The sequence below is a fragment of the Lontra canadensis genome, unplaced genomic scaffold, assembly GCF_010015895.1.
Source record: "Lontra canadensis isolate GAN:19392208 unplaced genomic scaffold, GSC_riverotter_1.0 scaffold56, whole genome shotgun sequence".
Classification (NCBI taxonomy): domain Eukaryota; kingdom Metazoa; phylum Chordata; class Mammalia; order Carnivora; family Mustelidae; genus Lontra; species Lontra canadensis.
This window is the reverse complement of record NW_022631050.1, coordinates 6419242-6440771: the sequence shown is the minus strand read 5'-3', so window position 1 is coordinate 6440771 and position 21530 is coordinate 6419242. Positions and strand designations below refer to the sequence as shown.

The following is a 21530-nucleotide window of genomic DNA, read 5'->3' as shown; positions in this document are numbered from 1 at the left end:
GCATTCGAGCATCTTTGGTGCCCAGCCCCTCTGCCTTTTAACTCCTGGGCTTTGTTTTCAGCTTTTTTCTTTACCAACCATGTGAGAGGAAGGATTCTTTGTAAGATGCCAAAGACACCTTCTGACTCTTCCATTTAGTTTTCAATTGTTTGTTAACTATTCTCACATTTTCATTATGTACCTGTAGGTCTTCAATGCAACTATCTCTTTCCACTTATCCACATGTGTGTATAAACTTATAAATATTTTACCTATAACATATATCTATCAGTTACATATGTATGATTTTCCTCTGCGTACCCTCCAAGTGCCTGAATCATCCCAATGAGGGGATCATTCTTCCCCATCCACGCATCTCACCTGTGAAATGTTAAACACGGACCACCAGCTCATCTGGCCTGTACATACCCATCTAACACCTGGGATGTGGCCCTCATTGCCAGCTGGGTGTTGAGGTGATTGGTCCCCAAACTCCATCTTATTTACTCATCTCTCAGACCCTCCCTGAAAACAGATGCTGAGTTGGAACTAGGAGTGCCAGCGTCTCACTGGGGCAGAGGACTTATGAGAAGAAGGCAGCAGATGCCAGAGAGGGTGGGGAGAACTCCCAGCTACAGCGCAGACCTGCTCGGGTCTCAGCCTGCCGGGCGGGGAGCTCTGAAGCCCAGGCTTACCCATTCGAGAAGGCTGACCTTAGCGCCAAAATGGCCGGCCTTGTAACACCACCTGAAAAGAATGTGGTCTCAGCTGAAGCCTGAGGTTGATTCTGAAGGAAGCTACAGCTGAAGCTGTCAGCTCACCATGCTCTTGGCAGCGGGGCAGTGAGTGTTTTCTCGAAGAGCTGACGGGAACATCTCCAAGCAGCCACACAGATGGTGACGGGACCATCTGAGAGCTGTTTCTGTGCAAGCCTGTGCAGGGTGCCATCAAAGCATGGAGCCATCTCTCCTGTTCATAAAATGGTGTTGGGTAGGAGTTTACCAAGATGATAAGGTGGGAGGGGATTTTGCAGATGCAGGAAACCAAGTGTTCACAGACCAATACAATGCAAAGCATGGGAATCTTCTCAAAAACTACAGAGAATTTAGTGGAGCTGAAGCTGCACTACCTTGTTGGCAAGAAGTAGAAACGACTGGAAGAATGACTGACAGATTGGGGGATGAAAGAAGGGAGTAGCTTAGGACGATGCCCTGCTTTCCAGGATGGTCATCCCTTTTAGCTGCTCACCTCCCAAAAGACACTGGCCCATGTGCTTTGTCTTTCTCCACCAATTTCCTCTTCCCCACAACCTAAGGTCTCTTCCCCAACTCCGGCCCAGGTCCCTTACACCATTAGACATCCCTCGTCCTCTGACCACCTAGTGCATAAATTTAAGAGAAACACGGGAAATAGGCCCCTAGCAGAGACTGCTGGGCATTGCCTGGGGTGGGGTGAGGGGGCAGCTCAGTTGTCCAGCCCCTGCCCAGAGCATCACTTAGCCCTGGGCTGTGGGGCTCTTGGTCCTATAGAAATGGGTAGTCCAACAGGTAAGGCCTCCTCAGGCTGCCCAGACATGCCTGTCTGGCCTCTCCCTCTGCCCACTGTTCTTCTTTCTTCAGCCTTACTGAGCCCACACTCCTGTGATTTCCCACCCCAGGGCCCTCCCTCTGGTTGCCACATCTAACCTTCAAGACACAATTCAAATGGTGCCTCTCCGCTGATTTTCCCCACTGCGAGTGTTTCTGTCCCCAATCTGTACTGGCTTCCCACATTGTCCTCTCCACTCCCAGCTCTGTGTTGTGGGTATGCCCTTACTGGTATACTTTGCCAGATGTCAAGAACCCAAAGACCGTGTCCATTCCAGGCAGGGCCTTGCTCAGAGTTGGGGAAAGGGAGTGTACAACCAGGGGCCCGTGCAGAAGGACAGGTCCTGGCCTTTCGGGGCAAAAGAAACCAAGCATCAGTGGCCCCATCACCACTAGTGCTGACCCAAAGACATGCCCAGCCCCTCACCAGCCTCATGGTTCTTAATATCTACAGGGATCCGTGCTCTCCTTTCATGATTAATCACTGCAACCAAGAGCCCAACATACAAACAGGTCACACCCTTCCCATTTGGGAATCCTCCCGGCTGCCTTCCCAGTGGCCTCCCCAACTGTGCCCTCTTCCAGACTGAGGGTCCCCAAGGATGTGCCTCTGTGTCATCCCAAGGAGCTCACTCACCAAGGTTTGGTTCCCAGCCTCGGGGAGTGACAAGGCCTCAGGACATCCTTGCGCCAGAGGACACCAAGTGACAAAGCGTTATATGGGGTCACGCCTAAAGTGGGCTCAGGAGTTTCTCAGAAGGAAAACTTGACAGAGAAAGACAGACTGTAACTGAAAAACAAGTACCAGGTTATGTAGCATATATGCAGCTATGTTCTTTCTTTTTCTGTTCTTGCAGAGGGGAAAAGATGCTGAAGTAAACAGATGCTAGGTATGGGAAGCCCTCCCTTAGAATTAGCAGACAGTGGCCAAGGTGAAGTCCATATTAACCAGTAACCTCGGGCGAGTTACTACTCTGGGCTTTGCTTCCTCACCCATGAAATGGGCATCAGAGGGGTTGTTGTAAAGATTAAGTGAGTTGATGTATATGCAAAATACTTAGAACAGTGCCTTGGCATGTAATAATTGCCATTATTATTTGTATTACTTTTCCTAGGATGACTAGAATTGAGGCAACATGTGTGTGTGTTGACATATTTAATTAAAGGCCCAGAAAGGTATTGAGAGCATTCGCTTTCTGATGGAAGGGATGATTTAATCCACTCTAGCTTTGTGCAAACCATGAACAATTAAGCAGTAATTGAGAAGTTTAGCAAGAAAGATAATTGAACACTGGATGTCTGTGTTCCTTATAGTCCTGTGTGTAATGACAGGTTTTTATATTTAGAGTGAAAAGCTATATGCTTTCTAATTTTAATGAAAAGTAATTTGTAATTTAAATGAAAATTATATTTGGTGAGGTCATGAGTTGTGAGAAATAAATTAAATGAGTTCAGAAAGAAAAAAGGATGAAAAAAATTGAATGGATAGCATGATCCCAACTCCCTAATGTTAAAGCCCCTACATTTACGTCTGGAAAGTACAGCACAGTTGCTGACTGGTCCAGAGCTAAAATGCATACATAGATCAAGAGTCATCTGACATCTCTCCTACAAAATTTAGGATTTCTCCTAAATCCTTCATTTAACACGAAGGATGAGAGGCTTGTAATGGTTATTTTTTATGTGTCAACTTGACTGGGCCACCAGCGCTTGGAAATTTGGTTAAACATTACTCTGGTTATGTCCAGGAGGCTGAGATTAGCATTTCAGCCAGCAGGCTGCGTAAAGCGGATTGCCCTCCCCAATGTGGATGGGCCTCATCCCATCTGTGGAGGGCCTAAATAGAACAAAAAGAAGGAAGAATTCACACTCAGTCTGTTGAGCTGGGACATCTGTCTTCTCCTGTCCGAGACTGGGGCTTACACCATTGATGCTCCTGGTTCTCAAGCCTTCAGACATGGACTGAAACTACACCACTGCTGTCTCTCCAGTATGCATGGGACTTCTCAGCATCCATAATCAAAGGAGCCAAATTTTATAATAAATCTCTCCCTATATATACACACACACACACACATATACACATATACAGTATGTATAGTATACATATGCCATAATACAGTATAGAATAGTATATAGTGTATATGTATGGTACACAGTATGCTGTATATGGGGAGGGTGTGTATGTACCATATGTGTATATATAACACCATTAGTTCTGTTCTTCTGGAGAATCCTGACTCACACATCTGTGTATCTGGGTGTGCATGTGTGTATGTGTATATGTACAGCCATATATGTAAAAGCACATACAAAAATATGTGTTTTTATATTATCATTGTTTACTAAGGTGGAGGCTTAAACATCTGCGGACAATTTCAGACAGGGCACAACAGCTGACAAATACTAAAATGTGCCGAGGAAATAGGCCGCCTCAGAGAGAATTTCCCATGATGGAGAAAAAGGCTGGAAGAGCAAACCAGGCTGGAAATGACCCCCAAAGGTTGGTAGTGGCTCAGGGTGCAATATTTATGACCCCGGATACTTGAATACACCCCAGCTCAGTCCTCCTGGCCTCAGGGAGCTACATCAAGACCAAAAAAAAAAAAAAAAAGTCGTCTTTTTGGACAGTGGACTTCTTGGACAGTGGACAATGCACGATCTTCAAAACTTCCATTTGGAGCCCCAGCAAGCGCTCACCCACAGGAAGACAGCAGCCTCGGGAGAGGCTCTTCCCATCAGCAGTCAGAGTAATGCACCTGCGTTTGGGGCAGAGGCCGGGGTCGAGCGGACTGCCCTGGGGGGCAGGGGCAGCTGTGGCCTGAAGCTGGCCGTTGGACTGCAGCAGAGGTGTGTGCCACGGGCATGGGCGTGGGCAGCCTGGCCAGAGGCGTCAGGGCCCGCCCAGCCACAGAATCAAGGCTCAGAAGGAAGCAGCACCCCTGCGGAGCACACCGTGGCCGGGGTGACCCCTGCCCTTGGGGACACCAAAAGACCTGAGGAAAGGCAGCTGCCCAAGGGCTCCAGCAGGGTTGGGACCTTGGCTGTGAAAGGTGGTGAGCCTGGGTTTGGGTCCGTGCAACCTGGCACTCCAGTAGGAGCAGTGAGAAGTGATAGTAAGTACTGTCGAGTCCCATCCACGGAGTCTTGTCTGCGTGCCAAGTCCACCCCCAGCATCCTTCTGCTGCCCAGGCTGGAGGTAAGCTCCGGGCTGAGGAAGGGGGCGAAGTCGGGGTGTGAAAGTATTGCCCTATCCTGGGGCCCCGCCTGCTGAGTCAGAGAAGAGCCGGGTGGTCTTCAACCCCCTGGGAGCAGGCCTGGTGCTCCAGAGAGGCCCTGCACCCTCTTGCTGCAGAGCTGGGGTCAGGGGCCCATGCTGACAGCTGACGGGGGCACGCGCCTCGGAAGCAGAGTCACTCACGTTGCCAGCCTCCCCCCAAGCCGACGGGTGGCCGAGGCATGGACAGTCTCGTGGGACACCTGACTCCCGGACTGGTCATCCAAATACCCTGGGCTCTACTGTGCTGGGAAGGTGTCCCAGGCCCCGGAAGCTCCTCCTCCTCCCAATACCACCAAAGGGGCAGGGCCAGAGGTGGTAGCAGCAGGTGTGCCTGGAGGGAACCGCGTAGGTGCAAGCTGGCTCTCTCAGAGGAAGAAGGCGTACTGTGCTCTACAGCTCACCCCTCAGACCTGCTGGGGTGATTTCAGCTGCTGGTGCCAAGGCTCAACCCATACTGCCTCAAACAGGAGACAGGATTGAGCGACTTGAATTGCCGAAAGCTCTAGGGCAGACAGAAGGTCCACAGGACTTTGATCCCCAGACCCCTACTCTGTTTTCCAGCATTTCTTTCCACCACCAGTGGCAATCCCTGCCACTCACATTTTGAATAGGATAACTGAAAGGGAAAACCCCTCCCTGTCTTCCAGCATTGCACGTATCTGTCCAACAGCATTAGCTAGAGCTGGATCCAGGCAACCTTCCTTACTTTCTCATCTCCTGACTTTCTCTCTGGTGCTCAAAAGAAGCCAAGACCCAAGAGATTACGAGCTATTGCCTAAAGTGAAAAAAAAAAAAAGTTAGTTTGTGACAATTGTCCTTAATCCTAAACATTGAAGAAAATGCTCAAATTCTGTTTGTAATCATAAAAACTTGGGTGTGGCAGAAGATTCCTTCTGACTCCTTCGGAGGCTGGAGAAATTCTCAGAGCACAGAAAAGCAGAACAGGGCCCCTGGAGCAGAGGGAAGACAGAGCTTCACATGACCAAGTAGATTTATTCCTCTTAGGCCTCAGCTAGCTTCCTATGGGAGCCAGTGCTTAAAGAGGAAAGATTCAGAATAGTTATTAGAGCTCATTCATTATTTATGCTTCTTAAGTATTTCTGTTTATTCTTAGAGCAACTGGGCAGAATAATTCTCAACTTAGCTTTCTTGTTATGTTTGTGAAACCCTAATTTGAAAGAACTCCACCTGAAATGCAAATTAAAATCACAATGTGATATCCCGATAGATAGATAGATAGATAGATAGATCTGTATATCTAAAATTAGAGGGCCGCCTTCTACCAAACGCTGTACCAAGTGTCTGAATTCTCCCCAGCCCTGCTCAGGACTGCCTTGGATCCCCACCTGCCCATGCTTCTTGTCCCACGTCCCCTGACTCCTCCGGGCTTCCCTCCCTCCCTTCTCTGCCAAGTGTCCCAGTGCAAGAGGCTGGCCTGATCTGTGACCCACCGTGATGCAGTAGTAAAACTAGATGATGGGCATTTAAACAACTCCTTGGGCTCTCCAGTAAGAGATTGTGGTACTTCCCACAACTGATAGTTCCATTTTGTGGGCACATTAAAGGGGCATGAGACCAGCCAAGAAGGTGTTGGTGGTGGGCATTGTAGACCTCAAGCCGGAGAGCTTTGCCATCAGACTGACCTCTGGTGACTCTGAAGACCCTCCTGCCAATGTGGCAATTGGTCGCAAAGCTATGTTCAAAATACAAAATTCTTGTGTATCTGAGGAACAGTCAGCCATACCTTACTTTCCATTCATCCCGGACCAGTCATTCAGGGTGGAATCCTTTGTGAGCACTTATATTTCAGAGTGTCTGTAGATGGACACCAACTTTTTTATTTTTACCACTGCCTTTAAACGTTATCAGCAGTTGATACCATGAAGATCAGCAGAGACCTCCAGATCACTAAGCTTGGCTGATATCATTTTAACCATGTCTGTTTCAAATCGGATCAGCTGCTACGGCTCCCCGTCAGTCTGGAGAAAGTGGCTTTGCAAGATCTGGAGACTCGAAAATAAAAACAAAAAGCAAGTTTCACTGTCTCTTCTTTCAGTGCAGTTTAAGCCCAAAATGACAACTTCAAACTGTGGTTTGCCTTTAGGAAGCTGTCAGAACAAAGACACCGAGCCATTATTAACAGAACAAAGTAATACATTTATGCTGGATTTTATTCAGACTAAACTGAAAAGGAAAAAAAAAACCTTATCAAATTGTACACTTTAAATATGAAGTTTATTGATTATCTGTTACACCTCAATAAAGCTGTTTGTTTAAAAAAAGAACCCCAAGAGTGGGAAAAAGAGGTGAGGGGTTAAAAAGTAGAAACTTCCAACTATAAAATAAATGAATCATGGGGATGACATGTACAGCATGGTGACAATAGGGAATAACATTGTCTTGAATACTTGAAAGTTGCTAAGAGTAGGTCTTAATTGTGTGTGTAGTTATGGATGTTAACTAAACTGGTTTTGGTGATCATTTCACAGTATATACAAATATTGAATCATATCGTACATTTGAAACTAATATAATGTTACATGTCAATTCTATCTGAATTTTTCAAAAGGAAAAAAAGAACCCCTAATGTCCACTATACCTGCCCCACTTTCCCTCTTGGAACCTTGTGTTTAGGATCTTGTTTTATTCTTTTTTTAAAGATTTTATTTATTTATTTGACAGACAGAGATCACAAGTAGGCATAGAGGCAGGCAGAGAGAGAGTGGGAAGCAGGCTCCCCACTGAGCAGAGAGCCCTATGCTGATGTGATGCAGGGCTTGATCCCAGGACCCTGGGATCATGACCTGAGCCAAAGGCAGAGGCTTTAACCCATGAGTCACCCAGGTGCCCCTAGGATCTTGTTTTAAATTTCCCCTTTTCTGCCCCATCGTTCCTTCAGTTTCAATAATCTGCCCAAATCAGACAGGACTCTCCTCTCTGGGCTGGGCAGTAATGTCCTTTCGTAGCAATGAGGAGACAGTTTCAAGACTCAGTGTCCAGTCACAGGATTCATACACCCTATATATCCTTTCACGGAACCAAGCAGTACCCAGATATTAACCCCACCAATCTGGCCCTGTGCCAAATCAGTTGTGCATCTCAGAGTTTGGATGGTTCTTCTGGTGATAGTAAACAGAAAGGAGTCTTTTCTGGAGAGCATGATCAAGCTCTGAACAGCAGCCATATACCTGTTCCAAGAACACAAAGTATTACTACACCTGGTACTACTTTCCCCAGGGCAAAAATTGTGACACCTGATTGTGCATTTCTTGCATCATTCAAAGTCAAATGGAAACATGTCCCCTATTCAAGAAAACTAAAAAAGCAAAGACTCCTCCTAAACAAAGATGGATTTGTAACAGGGAAGTACAATATTTCCAGTTTACTTTTTGTTATACACATTACAAATAGAAACAATTATCCACTCTGCTAATTCCATCCGCTTCCTATAAAAAGGACAGATTCCGAACATGTGGGTATCGGGAGCCCTCAGGTCAATGGAGGACATTTCCCAAGGTCCACCAGAGCCCCCTCCTGGCTGGTTTTCACCTTGGCAAGTCCCCCTCCACTCAGCCCGTCGCCCTCCACCGCGGGGACCCGAGCTTCGCCCTCACCCAGCCCCGCCCCGCCCCCGCTCCTGCTGGCTTTGGCTGCCGGGAAGGCAGTTTAGGCAACCCCAGGGCTGCTCTCGGACCTTTTCTCAGTGCGGTTTCTGCGCCCCCCCTGCAGTCTTCATCCTTCCACCCACCCTGCCCTTCTCCCAGTCTCCTTCCCCTCAATTCCTTATTTTATCCTAACTTGGTAAGTAGGGATAACTTCCTAAATTCTCTCCTTGGCTGGCTTTTCCTCTCTGGGTGCACAGGTTCTGAGTATCTTTTTCCCTCCTCTGCTTCAAGCTTTCTGTTATTCAAATGACTCCCAAATCCACAGGGCTAACCCTAAACTCTCTTTCTCAGCTTGAGAGTCATAGATGGTGGACCATAAATAAGATACATTCCTAAGAAATGAAAGACAAGATATCCTTTTTAATCTGCAACTCACAGCCATGAAAGGGTCCCTTGAGAGATCAGAAGCTGGAGAATGCCTGATGGGGTCATTTGGAAGAAGGAAAACACAGAACAAAACGTGGAAAGGAGAGCACCATGCCAGAGAAAGGGAACCAGGTCAACTCAAAAGGGGAACTTTGGAGAAGAGCAGCGTTTGTTCTCTATAAACCAACCCCTGCCCACATAAATACAATCACAGCCAGTCAGACACCCAGGCATCTCCCTCCAGGCAACTTGATGTATACGGGCTTGGGTCAGAGAGACTAGGCATTGTGCCATGCCTGCCAGAAACCAGAGTGCCCACACCCACCAGACCAGCCTCTGCCACACCCTGTTCCCAAGTCCCACCCTCCCCTTCTCCTTCCTGCCCCTCCAGCACTCCCGCCCCAGGCAGGGAGCCCCACACAGAGCCCAATATGGCCTCTCAACCCCAAAGGCCAGCAGCTACCTAGGGCAACAGTCAGCAAACATTTGAGTAAGGCCAGCACCGTGAAAGAAGAAAAGACGATAAAGAAGAACTTACAGGAGCAAAGTGTCATCTTAGCAAGACTTACATATAATTCAGATCCTCAGAGGAATAAGTGAGGGTCTGGCATCCAAGAAGTAAGAGTAGACAAGCTGTGAGAGAAAGGAACCAATGAGAATTCTTAAAAAGAAAAAAATACAGCAAAAGAAATAAAAAATTAAGCCAATGAGCTGATAACAAAATAATTACCGTTTACAAGAACTACTGTACTGGAAAATTTGGGCTGAGGGATTCTTCTGGAAGAAGAGAAGAAGGAAAATGCAAATTAATCTATTTCAGAGATCGGGACAATAGAATTTGAAGCTCTAGTATCCCTCTCATAGATGTTCCAGAGGAAGAAAACGGAAGAGAGGGGAGTTTTGTTTTGTTTTTTTTTAATTTTATCTATTTATTTGACAGAGAGAGGCATGGGGAGAAAGCGAACACAAGCAGGGGGAGTGGGAGTGGGAGAAGCAGGCTCCCCACCGAGCAAGGCTCCATCTCAGGACCTGAGCGGAAGGTAGACGCTTAAGGACTGAGCCACCCAGGCACCCCAAGAGGGGAATTTTTAAAGAAATGTTAAAACTGCAAAATGGAGCAGAAAACACTATGATACTGTGTTCCCATCAGTCAGTACTGACAACTCCCACTTTTTTACCAGATGTGCTTCAAGTAATTCCTTCAAAGAAATAAAACCAAAGATAAAGCTGATGGTCCTTCTGACCCCAATTCCCCACCCCCTCTTTGCTCCAGAGGGCAGCCATCACCATCATGAATTTGTCTGTTTTTTTTTCCAGCTCGTGATATATATATAAAATATATGAGGTTCTTGTCCGTGGCTTTAATTTTACTTAAATTATAGTATATGTACCTGAGTTTCTGCAGTATGCTGTTTTTCACTCAACAGTATGTTTTAGCCCTCTCCAGTTAATTCTCCTGGATGGCTATAGAATATTTCCTTGTATTACTGACTATACCACATTTTTTAAAAGAGTACTTTATTTATAGATGGACTTATGGAGTAGCTCCAAATTTTTACTATCATGCAACAATGAAACAAGGCAATGATATGTGCTTTACACATGGGTGAGAATTTTCCAAGCCTACATCTAGAAGTAGAATTGTAGGGTGATAGGATATACACAAGCCCAATTCTACTAGATTCTGTCAAGTAGCTCCTCAATTTATACTCCAACAAGCAGCATATGGCTGTCCCCATTTTCTGTCAATCTCACCAAGACTTAATATTTTCAGACTTTAATTTTGCTGGTCTGATGGATGAGAAATCACACCTCATCAAAGTTTGTATTTGCATGGCCCTGATTTCTAGTAAGTTTGACCATCCTTTCATAGCCTATTGGCCATTCGGGATTCCTCTTCCATTATTTGTCTCTTTGAATCTTTTTTTTTTTTTTGAGCCATTACTGTCATATAACATTATATTAAATTCAGGTATACAATTAATGATTTGATATTTATATATTGTAAACTGATCACCACCCTAGGTCTAGTTAATATCTGTCATCACACAGTTACAAATATTTTTTTCTTGTGTTGGGAACTTCCAAGATCTACTCTCTTAGCAGCTTTCAAATATGCAGTTCAGTATTAATTATGGTGGCTCTGCCGTACGTGACATCCCAGCGACTTATTTATAGCTGGAAGTCGGTACGTTTTGACTACCTTCACCCATCCTCTCCACCCCCCCTTCACCCCCCTGAATCATTTTTCTATTCCATTTATAGTGGGGGGGGGATTGATACAAAAGTTTCTAATTTTAATCTAGGCAGATTTTTTCAATCTGATGCAAGAGATACTTTAAAAAAAAAAAAAATGGAGGAGTATTCGTCAGACCTGAAAAGCTCAAGTCCTCCAACCTGAGAGGCTACCCAGAGCCCTAAGCAGGATGATACAATATACGTCCATGTAGTTGGATACATGGCAGTGAACCTTCTAAATATGATCGTAGGAGGGTGTTGTGTTTGGGGGGGGAAGGGCCTGTGGTCTGTACCAGTGTTTGCGCTGAGACCAAGGAACATGAGGGAGCTCTCTGGGTACCAGGAGATCTTGTGCAGTGGCTAGTTTCGAGCTGTCTGTGGGCCGGCTGGCCTTTGAGCCAGTCCTGCAAACAGAATTCTAGAGACTCATTAGGGAACATGGATGGAAGGCTTCTGTTTTGTTTAACACAATAACTAACAATTTAGAGTTCACAAAATATTGTTTACATATTAGGGCGAACCATCTGAAATTGCCATTTTTGGACAGTAAGAAACGATCGAATGTTAGCTATTTCCTAGGATTCAATCAAATGCACGATTTCCTTTCATACTCTCAACTCTGTGAGATGCACACTATTATTAACTTGTTTTACACATGAGCAACCAGTGGGGCAGGGACCTTAAGTCTGACTCTGAGGACCTTGTAAGACCTAAATGGCCCAGGTTAGTCTGCCTGGCTGCTCTGTGCATGCAGGACTATGAGCAGCACTGCCCCCATCTGGGCAATGGGAAAAACACTTCATGTGCTCGACCCCAGGAAGATGGCCATCTTTCTTCTAGGGAGGTAGGCTCAAGATAATGAGTGGCAAGAACTGGCTTTCGCCAAGAGAAGTTGGCCCTGACATTCTGACAGCCTGCTTCAGGCATAACATACGATCTGGAGAGGTGTGTCCAGGCCAGAGAGCCCAGTGCACCAGAGACCATCCCATGAGTGAGTGGGGAAGGGGGGGATGGTTGTGTGTGTCCCACAGCCAACCACTGTGCTCAGAGACCTAAGTGACTGGTGTGCTGATTCCTTGCAGCAAGAGCCTTCCGGGAGAGACCCTTCTGCCTGGATGACAACTCCGGCAGGCCCGATGTTTTCCTTCTTAGGAGAGGGTCCGTGGTCACTTTGGGTTGCAAACACAGCCTCAGTTCAGAAATGAGAATGCTAATGCCAGGTATTCATCAAAACCCTGGACTTATTTTTACCTTCTGTGCTCTCCTCCCCCAGCTCGGGCCTGCCCAGCTGGGAGCCTAACGTGGGGACAATGTAGAGAACTTGGCTTCTTCTCTCTTTTTCCAGCGGCCTCCCCAGCCAGTTGCCATGGCTACGACTGCTGGCGGGCTCTGGGAGCAGTCGGGGAAGGGGCAGCAACAGCTGTATATTGACTTCAGGCTTTCTTGCCAGACAGATGTTAAGCTCTGCCTCTCTCTCACCGAGTGCTTGAATGCCCTCCCCTGAGCCTCCCCACTCGGCTCTTTGTCCTGGAGCGCTCTCGAACCTGGGGATGTGTCTGAAGTTCAGTCTCATTTCTGGGGGTCATCTGAGACCCTTTCCTCAGCCCCTGGGCATGCAGCTCCAGCCTTTAGCTAGTTCCTGTACCCCATGCTTGTTGCATCCCCCAGAACTCTGGGTAGTAGGCTGGTCCCCACGTGATAACAGCAGCCCTACCAAAGCAGCTAGTGAGAGCACCTTCCAGATTTCCCAGGTGGGACCAGAGCCGGGGCAACCCCACCTCAGCAGCAGGGGTCACACATTCGGCTCTTGGAGTAGCACCGCTGCCGGCACTCACCCTCACTAGATCTGAGGTGTGGGACCAGGAACTCACCGTGTCCAAGATGGCAGCCTGACCAGCTTTCGTCAAAGAAATGCTCCCGCCTCCTCTATCTCTACCTTCTCAGAGTCTCAATGTGAAGCAGGGGTTTCAAAAGTCTCGGGACAGAGTCTTGCTATTTCCTTAGAAAAATCTCTCCATGGGGTGACTTGGCATCCCATTTTCGATTTTCACAACCATAATACATATTAGTGCCTTATGAAAATTTTAGTTTTAAGGCCCTGTTACATTTCTATACATTGGCTCTTTATGTTCATAAGTACAGATAGCATTTTCCATTTTAAAGAAGAGGAAAACTCATCTCTAGGGCTTAAAGATGGAATGCCAAGGTCACCCAAGCGGTCAGTGATGGAACGGAGATTCCAACCAGGTCTGACTGGTGTCATCTGGGAGGTGTATGCTCACTGGCCCCAAGCCCAAGCCCAGATGAAGAATTTGGAGACACGGAAGGGAGTGTTTCCATCATTTAGGCCGCAGGCCCCAAGTCACCACAAGAGGCTCCTATCTACTATAGAGCTGGTGGAGGTCAGCTCCTGTGGCCTGGCCCCGCGCCCATCACCACAGGACACATTCTGGGACCTAGTTTCAGAGAGAGGGCTGGGAGGACTTGGGTTGTGGGAGAGACCAATAATTGTACTGATCTGGCAACTGCCCCATCTCAATGTGACTTTGACTCGAAGTAGGGAGCCGGGAGAGCTGACTCACCTATTCTATCATCCAAGCCAAACACTGTGAGGAAAGGGCCCAGCTCAGCCAAGACTGTAACTGCGGGAGGACGGGGCTCTGTGCTGGGATCCCAGCCATGCCTCTGCCTCAGTGTTTTCTCAGTTTGCTTGGGCCTCCTTTTCTCAGTAATTCTCTGAGACTCAGAGCCAGGCATGCTGGGACTTCAACAGGTGGTCCGGAACCACACAGAAGGTGTTGAGAGGTAAGCGTTGGCGGGACTGACTTAGCTGGTCCTTTTAGAAGCAGGAGGAGACAGCCCGGGCCACCTCCCAGGATGGGCTTCATTTGGTCTCCAAGGAGGTTCAGTCTGTTGGGAGTTTCCAGTGCAGGGGGTTAGTTCCTAAGCCACGGTCCACCCGCAATGAAGTGGTAACTGAACACCATGACATAGAGCACTGAATAATATGGAAAGATATTTACAGTATATTATTCAGTGAGGACTATGTAGAGCAGGATACTATCTTTATAAAAGACTTCTTGGGCGCCTGGGAGGCTCAGCCAGTTAAGGGTCCACCTTCGGCTCAGGTCATGATCCCAGGGTACTGGGCTCGAGCCCCACATCAGGCTCCCTGCTCAGCGGGGAGCCTGCTTCTCTCTCTGCCCCTCCCCCCCACTCATTCTTTCATTGTCTCTCTCTCAAATAAATAAATAAAATCTTATCAGAAAGAAAGAGAGAGAGAAAAGAAAGAAAAAGATGGATGGATGGATGGATGGATGGATGGACATAAAAGCAGCCTTCTTGCTTGAACAAGGACTTCTGAAGGACCAGCTGGAAATGTGCAATTTGGGTTCTGGGCTCCATCGATCACTCTCCTTATTTATCCTCAGGCTGACCCAAAGTGTAGGGTCGAGACATGGTCCAGCCCCTTCCACCTCCTAGAGTCAGAGCCACTGACCTTCATCGCCCCTCCATCCTCTGCCAGGGATCTGTTGGCCAGTCTTCTACACCCTCCAGATACAAAGGGGATTGTCATACCCGGCGCCATTGCCCCAGACAACTGGGCCACTCACTGGGCGTCCATCAGTTGGATGCTCCCTTTAGTGATTCCAGGAAGCCCCATTCAATCTCACCCTCACATCTGTTGGGGACTACATCCCTGAAGCCAGAATCTGTTTTGATACTTCTCAATGAAGTAAAGTCACACACACACACACACACACACACACACACACACTTGCTTAAACTAGGGCAATCCACCTTGAAACAAAACAAAACAAAACAAAACCACACGTATAAATATTGTTTTGTCTTTGTTTCTACATGCAATTGGCTCGTAATAGGTATGTTACTCTGCCACTAGGATTAAGCTTAATTCATACTTAGGTCTGAAACATTTCTCCAAGGAAACGATCGCAGATCTGCATTTCTGCTTCCTCCCTGCAGAGGTGACCTTCCAATACTCCGTGTAAGTCAGCCTGGCTTCTTCCAGCCACAAACCTGGGCACGCCAGAAGAGGGGCTAGGTGGGGCTCACATCACTAAAAACCTGTAGGGAGATTTCCCAGGCGAGGGGAGAGAGGTCAAACCGCTATCTACTCTTTACAGAACTGTTCTGATTGCAATTCCAAAATTACAGGGTTTGGATTCTTTTGGGTGTGTTTATTTTGACTCTTATTCTCCTCATCAGAAGGAAGGACTGACTTCCCCCAGATATGTATTTAAGCCTGTATACGTATGCTTAGAAAACATTTTGGAAGGAATCACAACGAAATGCCTAAAGTAGTTACAGCAAGGCCTTGGGATTCTTATTTTATTGTTACCTGTGTTTTCCACAAGAAATGTGTTCCTCCTCTACTTTGCCAAAGAAATCGAGCCCATTGGCCTGAACTGCCTTGAACTCCTGTTGACTTCTCTCCTCGATATCCACACCCATCCCTGTGTCCACATCCCCCTCCCCCCACTTCTCCCCAAAATCAGAGACCAAGGGGAACTCTCCTGCTGTGTCCTTACTGTCTCTGTGTTCTTACTAAACCTACTATGTAGAACTGACCTATTAATACATTACAGAACTGTGGTCAACAGCAATACTCCTGATAAATAAAAATAGCTCAAGAAGTGGTAATGAAATGGTTTGGCCTTCCGGTGCCTCAGTTCCCTCATCTGTGAAATGGGGTCATGATCGTACCTCCCCCACAGAATTGCTGTAAGCATTAAATGAGTTAGAGTTATGTTAAGCACTTAGAAGAGCATCTTGCATGTATTAAGTACTCTATAAATGTTTGCTAGTATCAGTATTCCTAGTACCAATTAGTATTATTGGTATTAGTATTAGTACATTCCTACATTTCTACCGAATCCTTGATTCATTAATTATGACCCCCTCTCTCCTACACATTAAACCTCTCTCTCTCTTCAGATTCCCTCTCTGAGTTTATTCAGAGCCAACTCTGTCCAAACCCAACCCAGCCTGTGATTTCGGTGACCTGTCTCTCCCCACCCTTCAAGTCCAGGCACCTGGGAAAAGTGGGCTTCGAGATTGTCTCCGTATTTGCTCACTACCAGCTCACCATGGCTAGGGTACAATGCAATCTGTGTCCCCTTCCACCTCCCCAGTGACCACAATTATCCTTCTTTCACCAAACTCAAAGGACCCTATTCAGTTTTTATCTTCCCGGACCCTTCTTCCTTATCTGACCCACTCTCTTTCCTAAACTTACTGCCTCACCTCTCCTGCTCACTCCCTTCTCTGGACTCATCTCAGCCTCCTTGCCTGGATTCTTTCTCTCTACTCAGTCCTTATGTTTGGTCCTCCCAATGGTCTATCTGCAGCCACCAGGCCTCCTCATTCTTCGGGCCTTCCCCAGGGAAGCCTATACACTGCCACACTATGCCCTGTCTTTCTCCTACACAACTAAATCCACGCTGTGGCCCTCTTGGCTTCACTTCTAAGCCATAGACCCAGATATCCTAGTACAAACTGGATAATTATGCCTGGAGGTCTCACAACACTGTCTAACATTAAACACAAAACCTTCTCAAATCGATGTGTCCTTCAGGGAGCCCCTTAAAGACACATCAAATGTCAGGTGGTGACTCACCAGCCCCATCCCCCAGGGGGGAGGCTTGGGAAACATCCCTGGCTTTTCCCTCCAGTCATGTCTCAAGTCCGGCTGGTTTCCTTCCTATCCCTGGCTTTTCTGAAGTCGAGCTACTTCTCTCCACAGGAGACCACATCAGATGCAAGCAGTCAAAGCATTGTCTTGGTCTCTCTATCCATCCTCCTCCCAACCTTCCTCCTTTCGCACTCCCCTCTTTCTCCTTTTACACATTCAGTCCATCAGTCAGTCAGTCAGTCAGTCAACAAAGAGTTGAACATCGACCCTATGCTAGGCCTGAGGAATATAAAAAAGGAAAAAGACAATACCCCTGAGGGAGCTCAGGATTTAGGGGGGAGCCCCAGCATCATGAAATATGCACACACAAGAAACTCTGGAGTCATCCTATCTGAACCGACTGTCACGTAGATCTGTATTATTATGATTTTTTACTGTAACAGTTCCAACAAAGAAGTAAAGACACTAACATATCTTACTTTCAAGACCCCAAACCCCAGTTCTATGGAATTCTGATATTTATCTTTCCCTTGTATGTTTATACTCTATAATATATATGTGTAACTCTATATAATATCCATGTTTTCAATTTCATGTAAAATATATCACACTCTGTATGTCATTTGACAAAGCGGGATTTTTTTCCTCAACGTTACATTTTTGAGATTTTTCCATGTTGATACATATAGCATTTTCGCTACTCTGTAGTATCCCCTTTATTTATTCGTTCTCCCGTTGATGGATACACAGATGATTTCCATTTTTTCCCTAATATGAGCAATGTTGTAATGAATTCTCACCCTTGTATTATACATTCCTCCCTGTGTGCACGTGAGGATTTCTCTAGAAATTGAACAGCTGAGGGACAAGCACATCTGAAGTTTATTAGACATTGCCAAATTGTTCTTCAAAGTGATCATACCAGTTTACTCTCCCTCCAGCAGCCTGTGAGAATTTCTGTTTATGTCCTCTACATCCTTGTAAATACTTGTAGTATCCCTTTTTTATTGTTGTTAATCTAAGGGTGTGTAATGGTATCTCAGGTAGTTTAAATTTTTATTTCCTAACTTATTAGTGAAGTTGTCCATTCAGATCTCCTCTTCTCTTCATTGCCTCTTCATATTCTAGGCATATTTTTCTGTTGTATTGTTGATCTCTTTCCTATATGATTTGTAGGCTGTCTTCACAAATTCTAGATACTAATTTTTTGTCAGTTCTTTGTGTGGCAAATACCTTCCCCGCCCACCCCACCCACCTCCCACGCCCCCCACCTCAGGCTTGTCTTCAAGTTTATTTAAGAGGTCTTTTTTGAAAAGACAATATTTGTTTGTTTGTTTGTTTGTTTGTTTTAGAGAGAGGGAGAAAGGGGGGAGGGGCAGAGGGAGAGGGAGAAATAGAATCTCAAGCAGGCTCCACTCCCAGCACGGAGCCTGAGGTGGGGCTGGATCTTACAACCCTGAGATCATGACCTGAGCTGAAATCAAGAGCCAGACACTTAACCCTCTGAGCCACCCAGGGGCCCCAAAAAGACGTTGTTTATTTAAAACAGGTAAAATGTGATTCATTCCTTTTATGATTTATTTTTGTCTCCTATTTAAGAAATCATTACCTTACCAAAGGTTGTAAAGAACTCTCCATATTTCTTTTTTTTTTTTTAAAGATTTTATTTATTTGACAGAGAGAGTTCACAAGCAGGCAGAGAGGCAGGCAGAGAGAGAGGGGGAAGCAAGCTCCCTGCTGAGCAGAGAGCCCAATGCGGGGCTCGATCCCAGGACCCCGAGATCATGGCCTGAGCCGAAGGCAGTGGCTTAAACCACTGAGCCACCCAGGCACCCCTCCATATTTCTTCTAAAAGTTTTAAAGATTAGCTTTCTGGTTATTTATTTTGGAGTATGGGACTAGGAATCTAATTTGATGTTTTTCTGTATGGATAATCAATTTTCCAAGCATTACTTATTTTTAAAAGTAATTTCTTTCTCCTGTGGATTTGAAATGCCAGCTAGTATTTCCATATGTGCGTGGGTCTCTTCCTGGGCTCTCTGTTCTGATCACCACCCCACTCTCTAATTACTATTCCCTTGTAACACCACTAAGTCTAGGTTAAGCCTTCCTTCCATCCCACCTCCTTGTGTTCTTTTCCAAAATTATCTAGTTCTTGTTCTTCAGATGAATTTTAAGATGGGTTTGTCAAGTATATAAAAAAAACTTCATTGGGATTTTAATGGAAATTTGGTTGAATTTATAGATTATTTGGGAGACATTGGAATATTTAGGACACTGAGTCTTCTGATCCATGAACATAAGTCTCTTTGTTTATTTTCAGGTCTTCTTTTGTATTCTTCCCACAATGCTTTATAATTTCCTCCATAAAAATTCTCCTGTCTTCCGTTGGATTAATCACTGGGTACTTCATACTTTATCTCCATTATGAATGAGATCTTTTTCCCATTACATTTTCTAACTGGTCATGATTGATGAACAGGAAGACTAGTAATTTTTCTCTGTTGACCCTGTGTTCAACAATATTGCTGAATTCATTTAATACTTCTAATAGTTTACCTGTAAATTATTTTTGAATTATATATGTAGACAACTGCAGTCTGTAAAAGAGAATACTTGGCATTTCTTCCTTTTCAATTCTTACACCTCTTCTTTTTTTTCTTTTACTGTTGCATAAGCTAGGTTCTCCAGTGTGGAAAAAGAGTGATGAGAGCAAGCACCTTTGTTTTATTCCTGAGTTTATAAGAAATGCTTCTGAAATTTTGCCATGTCAGTATACTTGCTGTGGATTATTGGTGGATAACTTTTATCATGTTCAAATAGCATCATTCTATTCCCAATTTGGTAAGTTTGATCATGAATGGGTATAAAATTTTATCAAATTTATCAAATTTATCAAATTTTCTCTGCGTCTGTTAAGACAGTTGTATATTTTCTCCTTTAATTTTTTAATACAGCAAATCACATTAATAAACTCTCCTAGGTTAAACATTCTTACATTCTGCGATAAACTCTAACTATACTTAATTCATCTTCCTAGTATTTTATTTATAACTTTTGCATCCAGGTTCTCAAGTGATGATATCAGTTCTGTGTCATTGCATAGCCGTTATTTCAAACTAACTTATTAAAACAATAAGCACTTATTATCTCTCAGTTTCTGTGGCTCAGGAATATGGGAACAACTTAGCCAGTGGTTCTGTCTTGGGGGTCTCTCATGAGGTTGCAGTTAAGATGGTTGGCCAGTGCTGCCATCATCTGAAGCTTTGACTATGGCTGAAGGATCCACTTCTAAGATGACCCACTCACCTGAACAGCAAACTGGTGTTGGCTGTTGGCAAAAGTCTCAGTTCCTCACTGTGTGGATCTCTCTATAGGGATATTTGAATATGTTCATGACACGAACCTTTGCAAGGCAGAGAGACTGGAATGTTTTGGTTTTTTTTAATGAACTAGCCTCCAAAGTTACACACTGTCACTTCCATCATGTCCTGTGGACACACAGACAAGCCATGATTCAGGATGCTGGAGTACTACAGAAGGATATGAAGACCGGGAGTGAAGGTCATTGGGAACCATCTTGGAGGTTGGCCACCAGTAAGATTGGTTTATCATTTTCTTTTTTTGACCCGACCTTGTTCAGTTAGTATCAAGAATATAATCACCTCAAAAATTAAAATCCCTGGTTTAATTCTCTGAAGAAGTTCTTTGAAGCTTCAGGGAAACCTTCCTATATAATTCATGTCTTTTGAAGGGGGAGATGTTTGATTAATATATAATTATTATTGGTTATTTCAAACTTTCTATTTCTTCTTGGGTCAAGTTTGATATTCACATTTTTTTATTATGTTCAGTTAACCAGCATGTAATACATTATACGTTTTTGATGTACTGTTGACGATTATTCACATTTTTTTCAAAAAGTATCCATTTCCTCCATGTTTTCACTTCCATTGACATAAAGTTGTTCTATCCTTCTCCCACTACTTTTTTAAATTTCTATTTTTGGTTATGCCAATTTTTGTTTCTAATATTGTCTATTTGTGACTGTTTCCTCTTCTTCCTTGACAAGTCTTGCTGAAAGTTTATCTTTTTGTTATTTTTTTCTTTTCCAATGACCCACAATTTGGGTTTTGTTTCTTTGTTTTCTATTTCATTAACTTCCGTTATTTTTTACTATTCTCCCCACTCTCCTCAGGTTTACTCTGTTATACTCTTCTAGCTCATTATACCAATTGCTTAATTAATTCTAACTCTGTCATTTGTATAAATGCCTTAAAATTTAGAATTACTTCTGCTTTATCCTACAAGGTTTGACATGTAGTTCTTTTGTTATCATTTACTTCTGAATATTTGGTCATTTCCATTGTGATATATTAACTCATTTATTTAGGAGTGACTTTTTACAGTTCTAAACATGTGGGAGATCTCATACTATTTTTTATCATTAATCTCTGATACACTTTAATTTACAAGGAACACAATTTGCATGATGTTGACTGACATCCTCTCTCATGTGGGTATGCAGTTATTAGTTCATAATTTTTCCATGAGTACCTTAAGAATATATATGCTTTAAGTTTGTTGCACATATTAAGCTAAGCTTAGTAATTTTGTGGGAAAAATCATCCATACACTTACTAGATTTTTGCCTAACAGATAAAGCAAATGTATTCAAATCTCCTGTTATGAATAAAAAATAAAGAGAAAAAAAATAACAAAAAATTAATTTTTTTAAAAATTTAGAAAAAGAAAAGCAA

At 44.6% G+C, this 21530-nt stretch overlaps 1 pseudogene; it reads left to right on the top strand.

Moving 5' to 3' along the window:
• The first annotated feature begins 4218 nt into the window (after nucleotides 1–4218).
• LOC116878160 lies at nucleotides 4219–6767 on the top strand (annotated as a pseudogene).
• Nucleotides 6768–21530: the final 14763 nt, after the last annotated feature.